This window comes from Leptonychotes weddellii, chromosome 11 (genome assembly GCF_054177405.1).
Source record: "Leptonychotes weddellii isolate Sample4059 chromosome 11, ASM5417740v2, whole genome shotgun sequence".
Lineage (NCBI taxonomy): Eukaryota > Metazoa > Chordata > Mammalia > Carnivora > Phocidae > Leptonychotes > Leptonychotes weddellii.
This window is the reverse complement of record NC_138379.1, coordinates 50016827-50024762: the sequence shown is the minus strand read 5'-3', so window position 1 is coordinate 50024762 and position 7936 is coordinate 50016827. Positions and strand designations below refer to the sequence as shown.

Genomic DNA, 7936 nt, shown 5'->3' with positions numbered 1-7936 from the left:
GGGTATTAAAGAGGGCACGTATTGAATGGAGCACTGGGTGTTATATGCAAACAATGAATCATGGAACACTACATCAAAAACTAATGATGTAATGTATGGTGATTAACATAACATAATAAAATAAAATTTAAAAAAATAATTAACATGACATAAAGTTTTCTGGGAAAAAAAAAACAAACCAAAAGTTCTTTTGTTTTTTAAGTTTGGCACAAACTGATTTGACAGTAAAACCTGACCTGATTGGACATAAGACTATTTATGATAATTATTTAGCCCAGTTAGTGTAAATATTCATGTTAAGCAGCAAGATGAATAGTTCACCTATGGAGTGCTGCCCCAAGTCTTGGTGGGCTTAGTAGGTATACTGTCTACAATCTACTAATTTTCTACAATCTATGAATTTTCTAAATCTATTACAATCTATTAATTTTCTAAAATCCAAAAGCAATATGAATTCAGAAATATTTCTGGTTCCAAGGAATTCAGTAAGGACTTATTAATCTTTATTAGTGCTATAACTGGAAGAAACATTTTTAAAAAATTGAGCTAAAGGGCTTTCTCTGACTTTCAAAGAATACATTTCATAAGGATGCCTTCCATGGATACTGATACAAGAGGCCCAAGAATTTCATTATGATGCCTCTATTGTGCAGTATTTTTTGTCTCCCTTAATCACCCCTAAACCTTCTTCAGTTGGAAAAAGGTTACAGGAAAAAGTAATTTAGAAAATATGTACCTCCATATATTCACAGGAATATCAGAAGACAGCAGATTACCACAATATGGGAATAGTTACTCAAATCATCATATCTGTATAAACATAAAAAAAATGACTTTTGGTCATTAATATGCAAATGAGTTCACTTAATAAGACATTGATCCCTGTTAAAGAAAATCCTAACTCAGGGTGACAAATAGGATTCATCAATCTTCAACAATTGGGGGTGGCTGCCTGGATCCTAAATGTCAGGTACAATGGGAAAAACAGCTATATCCCACCAGAGAAGAGATACAGCTTCTATACACAATATTGCTTATTTCAAGTCTTCTGTATCTATATTCTCCTCTACTGCTTTTCTTCCTTCAGCCCCACCTGAGATGTAAACACTCAATGTCTCTCATTCTCTCTCACACAGTGTGGACATTCCTACATTTCCTGTGTCCACTGGTTTTTAGTTTTTAATCAAGTATTGAGATATACCATTAAATTCACTCAATGTATGACTTTATGAGTTTTAGTAAATTTAAAAAGTTGTGCAACCACCACAATCCAGTTTTTGTGATAACTGCATCACTCCAAGAAGTTCCCTTATGACCATCTGCAGTCAACATCCAGTCCCACCTTAAACCCCATGTAATTGATGATTTCCTTATCTCCATAATTTTGCCTTTTCTAGAAATTTCATATAAATAGAATCACATAATGTTTTCTTTTATATCTTTTAGTTTCTTTCACTTGGTGTATTTCTGAGGTTCTTCCTTGTTACATGCATCAGCAGTTCACTCCTTTTTGTTTGATAATAACTTATGATCTCTGCATTGATATTCATATTAGTCCTTAATTTTCCTTTTTTACGGCACTTTTATCAAGTTTACGTAACACTGTTGTTTGCTTCATAAAAAGAATTTGGAAAATTTTCCTTTGTTATTCATGCTTTGAAAAAATTTATGTAATACTGGGACTATCTGGTCTTTGTGACGTTTTAGTACAACTCTCTGTGAAACTATCTGGGCATGGTATTATTTTGTGGAGTTCCTTGACAACTTATTTTATTTTTTATACAGACATTGTTGGTGTGTTCAAAGCTTTCTATCTTTCCTGGGGTCAGTTTTGGTAAACTATTTTCTTTGTAAATTATCCAATTCTAAATGTATTTACATAGAGGTTTTATTTTTATTTATTTATTTTAGAACAAGTCAGCAAATAAAAATTCCGGTTTATTGTTGGACAACATTGTTTCACACATACATCAAAAAAGCCAAAAAGAGGTTTTAAAATTTAATTCCTTTGTTTCAATGGATATTTCCCTTTATCATTTATTATGTATGTTTATGCTTCCTTCCTTTCGTAAGTTAGCTAGTTGCCTACTTTTTCTTTAAAGAAAAAAATGGGTTTTGATGCATTAATTAGAACTATATTTTTCTGTCTTCTGGTTAATTTCTGCTTATGTCTTTATAATTTCCTCCCTTGAACTTTCATTTGGTTTACTTTGTGGTCCTTTTTTCTTGCCTTTTGAGGTCTTAATTAATATTTCACTTTTTGGGAGGCACCTGAGTGGCTCAGTTCATTAAGCGTCTGCCTTAGGCTCGGGCCCTGATCCCCGGGTCCTGGGATGCAGCACCACATCAGGCTCCCACAGGCTCATTTTCCGGCCTTCCTGCTCAGCAGGGAGTTTGCTTCTCCCTCTGCCCTTCCCTCTGCTTGTGCTCTCTCTCTCTAATAAATAAAATCTTTAGAGGTGCCTGGGTGGCTCAGTCGTTAAGCGTCTGCCTTCGGCTCAGGTCATGATCCCAGGGTCCTGGGATCGAGTTCCACATCGGGCTCCCGGCTGGGAGGGAAGCCTGCTTCTCCCTCTCCCTCTCCCCCTGCTTGCGTTCCCTCTCTCGCTGTGTCTCTCTCTGTCAAATAAATAAAACATTAAAAAAAATAATAAAATAAAAATAAATAAAATCTTTAAAAAATATATTTCACTTTTTAATCTTTTAGTATTAAGTGTTTAAGCCTATGGATTGTCCTCTGATGGCTGCTTTATCTGATAGGCAAAATTTTTGTTACAACTCTATTTTAAGGATTTTATAATTTCACTTTACATTTTCCCTTTCAATCAAGAGTTAATAGAAGATTTTAAAATTTTGAAAAGGAAGAACCTTTTTCTGGTTTGAATTTGTTGTTAATTTTTTTTTTTTTTTTTAAAGATTTTATTTATTTGAGACAGAGAGAATGAGAGAGAGAGAGCACATGAGAGGGGGGAGGGTCAGAGGCAGAAGCAGGCTCCCTGCCGAGCAGGGAGCCCGATGCGGGACTCGATCCAGAGACTCCAGGATCATGACCTGAGCCGAAGGCAGTCGCTTAACCAACTGAGCCACCCAGGCGCCCTGTTGTTAATTTTTAGCATGTATCCAAAGTTAACTATTCCAAGTCAGTTTTAAGAGGCAAGAGGATATTATTTTATTATTTCTTCTTCATGGAACTCACTCTTTTGCTCTTACGAATGTTTTCTGCACACTTGAGAAGAGGGTACATGTTCTATTACCAGGGTATGAAGGTCAGCATAAACCATGCGGTTTACTTTACTGGTTATGTTGTTAGGTCTTAGAAATCGTTGATTTTCTGTTGTTGTTCACTTCAGCTGTCTTGTACTGAGTGTGGCATACGATAATCTTCTATTACTATATTTCTGTTTATCCTTATATCTTTTGTAGTTTCTGCTATATAAAAATGGTATTTGTATTATTTGGTGCAGAGATATTCATAACTGTTATATTTTCATTGTGAATCATGGTTTCTAGAATTATAAACATTCAATATAACATTCTAATTAATATAGTTAATATAAACATTCTAGAATTATATCACATTTAATGCTTTTTAATGGGAATTCTACTTTATATGATATCAAGATCACTACCTCTACTTTCTTATAATTTCTCATTTTTCTGAATCATTTTGTTTTAGGTGTATCTTTTATACAAAGCATAAAGTTTGGTTTTGTTTAGTAAGCAAATTTGAAAATGTTTCTTTTGACAGTTAAGCTCATTTGTATTGACTGATATGACTGATGTGTTTAATCTCAATCATATTTCTTACCATAATTGTTACACATATTATTTTATATTTAATGTATTTCTCTAAGTGATAAGTCTTTTTTGCTCTTTAAAAAACTTCTCTGGTATGTAGAAAAGGCGATTTTTTTGTTCTAAGGGTTTCTTTTGTACTTAGGCGGTTTATAGTACCCTGAGTCCCCCTTTATTTTCTTACTTGACCTTTTACAATCCAATTTGTTACATTTTTTTTTTTTAAGATTTTATTTATTTATTTATTTGACAGAGAGAGAGATAGCGAGAGCAGGAACACAAGCAGGGGGAGTGGGAGAGGGAGAAGCAGGCTTCCCGCCGAGCAGGGAGCCCGATGTGGGACTCGATCCCAGGACCCTGGGATCATGACCTGAGCCGAAGGCAGACGCTTAACGACTAAGCCACCCAGGCACCCTCCAATTTGTTACTTTTAAATCATATTCTTTAGTACTCAACTTATTACCTAGGCAACAGTCAATGAACTTATTCTACTTTGCCCTTTCCTTCACTCATTTAAAAAAACTTCATTCTTTCTACTTATTACACCATATAATGTGTCCATATATTATCCTTCAACCCTATCCCACCTGTATTAGCCTTAGATCTATAGTTAAATATATTAAAGGCTCATCATCTGACATTTTGCCAAAGTTTTCCCAGTCTTGTCTTAGTTGGATGAACATCATTCTCTAGTATAATGTAGTCAGCAGAACTTTCTGTGATGATGGACATGTTCTATATCTGCATTGCCCAGTCGGGTAGCTACAAGCCACATATGAGGATTGAGCAGTTGAAATGTGGCTAGTGTGACAGAGGAATTGAATTTTACATTTTATTTAATTTTAATTAATTTAAATTTAAATTGCCACATGTGGCTAGTAGCAACTAAATTAGTACAGTGTTCACAGATTCATGAGGAAGGAGTCATGTATATAATAGTCAGGGAGACCTGCTTAAAACTGTTTAAAACTGTCTTTCTAGAACCTAGATATCTGAAAAACAACTTGATTAGAATAGAAAATCTGTGGCTGACACTAACACTGCTGTTCCACTGGTGCCCTTCTGTGTTTTGCTGATGAGGTCAAATGCTGGCCTAATTTATTTGCCCTAGTCAGTAACTGGGCCTTTTTCATTAGAGCTTTAAGAATTTTTTTTTCGTTTTTAAAATCCAGTAGTTTTACAAGGCTATATTTCAGAGTTAACTATTCCAAGTCAGTTTTAAGAGGCAAAAATGGACCTTTCAATACAGATTCATTTCTTTCTTCTTTCATTTCTAAAAAGTTTTTTGAATTATAATTTTAAATGTAAGTTCTGTTTCACTGTTTGTTTTTTTAAGATTTTATTTATTCATTTGACCAGAGAGAGAGAGAGACAGCGAGAGAGGGAACACAAGCAGGGAGAGTGGGAGAGGGAGAAGCAGGCTTCCTGCTGAGCAGGGAGCCCGATATGGGGCTCTATGGGGCTCAATCCCAGGACCCTGAGCTGATGACCTGAGCTGAAGGCAGATGCTTAACAACTGAGCCACCCAGGCGCCCCCACTGTTTTGTTTGTCTTCTCCAGGGACTCCAATTATATGTTTATGAGGTCTTCTCTGCCTCTCTTCCATTTCAATCACTTTCTCTCTGGCCCTTTTTTTAATCTCATTTTCATTCTTTTGCTTATTTCTCTGCCTTCTTAAGTAGCCCTTATTAAATATTCAACACATTGTAATTCAGCCTCAATATCTTTCCTAAGTTGAATCAATTCTATTTCTTTTAGAAGAAGGGGGTGTTATTTGTTTCTAAATTTTGATTAATTTCTTTGAGGTTAGTTAATTTAGCTAGGAGTTTTATGCTACAGTTTCCTTCTGCTTTGTAACTAGTTGTCAGGGAAGGATGCCCATGAGCCAAAAAACTTTGATTTTCATTTTGTTTTCTTTTTACAGTAATTTTATATGGTCCATTTTGCAGGAGTAAAGACTTTGGGGGGCTTAAAATTTCCTAGCTCAAGACTGCCCCCTTCTGTCAGAATAGTGAGGTTCAGTGCCCTTTTTCATATATACTTACTTACTTGGGTGATAGAGGGAGTGAAGGGGGAAGGGTCTGATAAGTTTTACAGTTCCTTTGTTTCCATGGGATCTTAATTCCTCCCTCTAGCTTCCTTCTTCCCCTTCACTGACATATCTCCAAAAGGTCCCTCCCCCTTTCTTTTTTTAAATACTTTTTCTTTTTTTTTAGAAAGAGAGAAGGAGAGAGAGGATCCCAAACAGGCTCCACATTCAGCAGAGAGCCTGACGCAGGGCTCAAATCCCAAGACCCTGAGATCATGACCTGAGCCAAAATCAAGAGTCAGATGCTTAACCAAGTCACCCAGGCACCCCAGTCCCACCCCCTTTCTATTTATGTCTTTCCCAGAAGTGGTACCTTTCCAAAAATGCCACCTTAGGTCTTACACACTTTTAAGTCCTTTACCTCTAGCCAGTACTGTAATCTACCAGATCTTAGACTGCTTTCAGAAATTTTGCGTTTAATGTGAAGCTTTATTTTTTTTTTCAGACTTAGGTTCTCAACCCCTCTCCTCTTTTTCATGCAGTTTTTCAAACTTCCCCAACTCTAAAACATCAAAGATAGTTCTGTTGGAAATTGGTGTTTTTACTTATTTAAAAATGATTTGAAGTTCACAGTATTTTTTCTCTCACAGTAAGGCTGAAAGTATTGAATAAGTGTGGTACTATGTATTTTCTTTCTTAATCTGTATGGTTTTCTGGGAGGATAAGTGGACAAATTCTAATTTAGGAGGACACTATTATCCTAGGGCAACCAGGAAGTCCCTTAAATCTTTTTATTCTTATTGTTATTACTGATTGTGATTTGTCAGTATTTCATAAACATTCTTAAAACATCCCTGGAAATACGGGCACCTAGGTGGCGCAGTCGGTTAAGCCTCCAACTCTTGGTTTTGGCTCAGGTCATGATGCTCAGCATGGAGTCTGCATTAGAATCTCTCTCCCTCTGCCCCTACCCGCCTACACTCTCTCTGTCTCCAAAAATAAATAAATCTTTAAAAAAAAATCCCAGGTAATAAGGCAAAGAGATAAGTTTGTAGACAAGTCTTCCTTTTGAAGTAACTTTCTTAAAACAAATAACTTTCTTAAAACGTCATGGATATGAGAAATGGATTCCAAAATTGAAGTCTCTCATATCTAATGATTAATTATGGTAGAATCTGATATGACACATTACAGCATCTGATACGACACATTATAGCTTATTGATTTGTAGTAATTAAAAGTCCTTTCTAGGGCGCCTGGGTGGCTCAGTCATTTATGCATCTGCCTTTGGCTCAGGTCATGATCCCAACGTCCTGGGATCAAGCCCCGCATTGGACTCCCTGCTTAGCGGGAGGCCTGCTTCTCCCTCTCCCACTCCCCCTGCTTGTGTTCCCTCTCTCGCCGTCTCTCTCTCTGTCAAATAAATAAATGAAAAATCTTAAAAAAAAAAAAACGTCCTTTCTACCTATATATAAATAATACTTTGGGCTAAAACAAGAAATTGTGTTTAGAAGGTTATATAGAAAAGAAATAAACTAGAATCACCTTTGTTATTTTTCTTGTTAAAATGCAAGAACATGACAGAGAGAATTTCTCATCTTATGCTCTCGTAAAGTTCATTTACCCATCCATCCAACACTTACTGAAGACCACTAAATTGCCAGTCAATAGGGATACAAAGATAAACAAGACACAGTCCCTGCCCCACAGACAAGGTAGAGGAATATGAGTAAGTTACAAAACGTTACAGTACAATATCCTTTAAAAAAGTTTGAAAATATGCAAACCATATTATATATACTTTTAAGTATACATATATATGTAGTATAAATACAAAAACACCTGAGAAAATTATAATCAAATTAAGTATAGAAGTTAACTCTAGGAGGATGAGCTGGGAGGATGAGGGGAATAAAATCAGGCAGGAATACAAAGGTAGCTTCAATTTTATCCACAGTAGTTTATTTCCTTAAAAAAGAAAAAAATCTGAAACATATATTGCAAAACACTAACATCTGACAAAGCTGAGTGGTAAGACACACGGGTATATTTGTTATATTATCTCTATTCTTTTCTGTATGCTTGAAATACTGAATTTTAAAAAACTGTATT

At 35.6% G+C, this 7936-nt stretch overlaps 1 protein-coding gene across 6 annotated transcripts in view; it reads right to left on the bottom strand.

The window, feature by feature from the left end:
* The window catches only part of ACER3 (alkaline ceramidase 3), a 147630-nt gene that overhangs the window by 87690 nt on the left and 52004 nt on the right, over positions 1-7936 (bottom strand). The window contains exon 2 of one of the 6 annotated variants that reach the window (XM_081798890.1): positions 737-810. The exons of the other annotated variants lie outside the window; for them this stretch is intronic. The gene's annotated coding sequence lies outside the window, so the exon portion shown is untranslated. The remainder of the gene's footprint in view (positions 1-736; positions 811-7936) is intronic. 6 annotated transcript variants of the gene reach the window in all.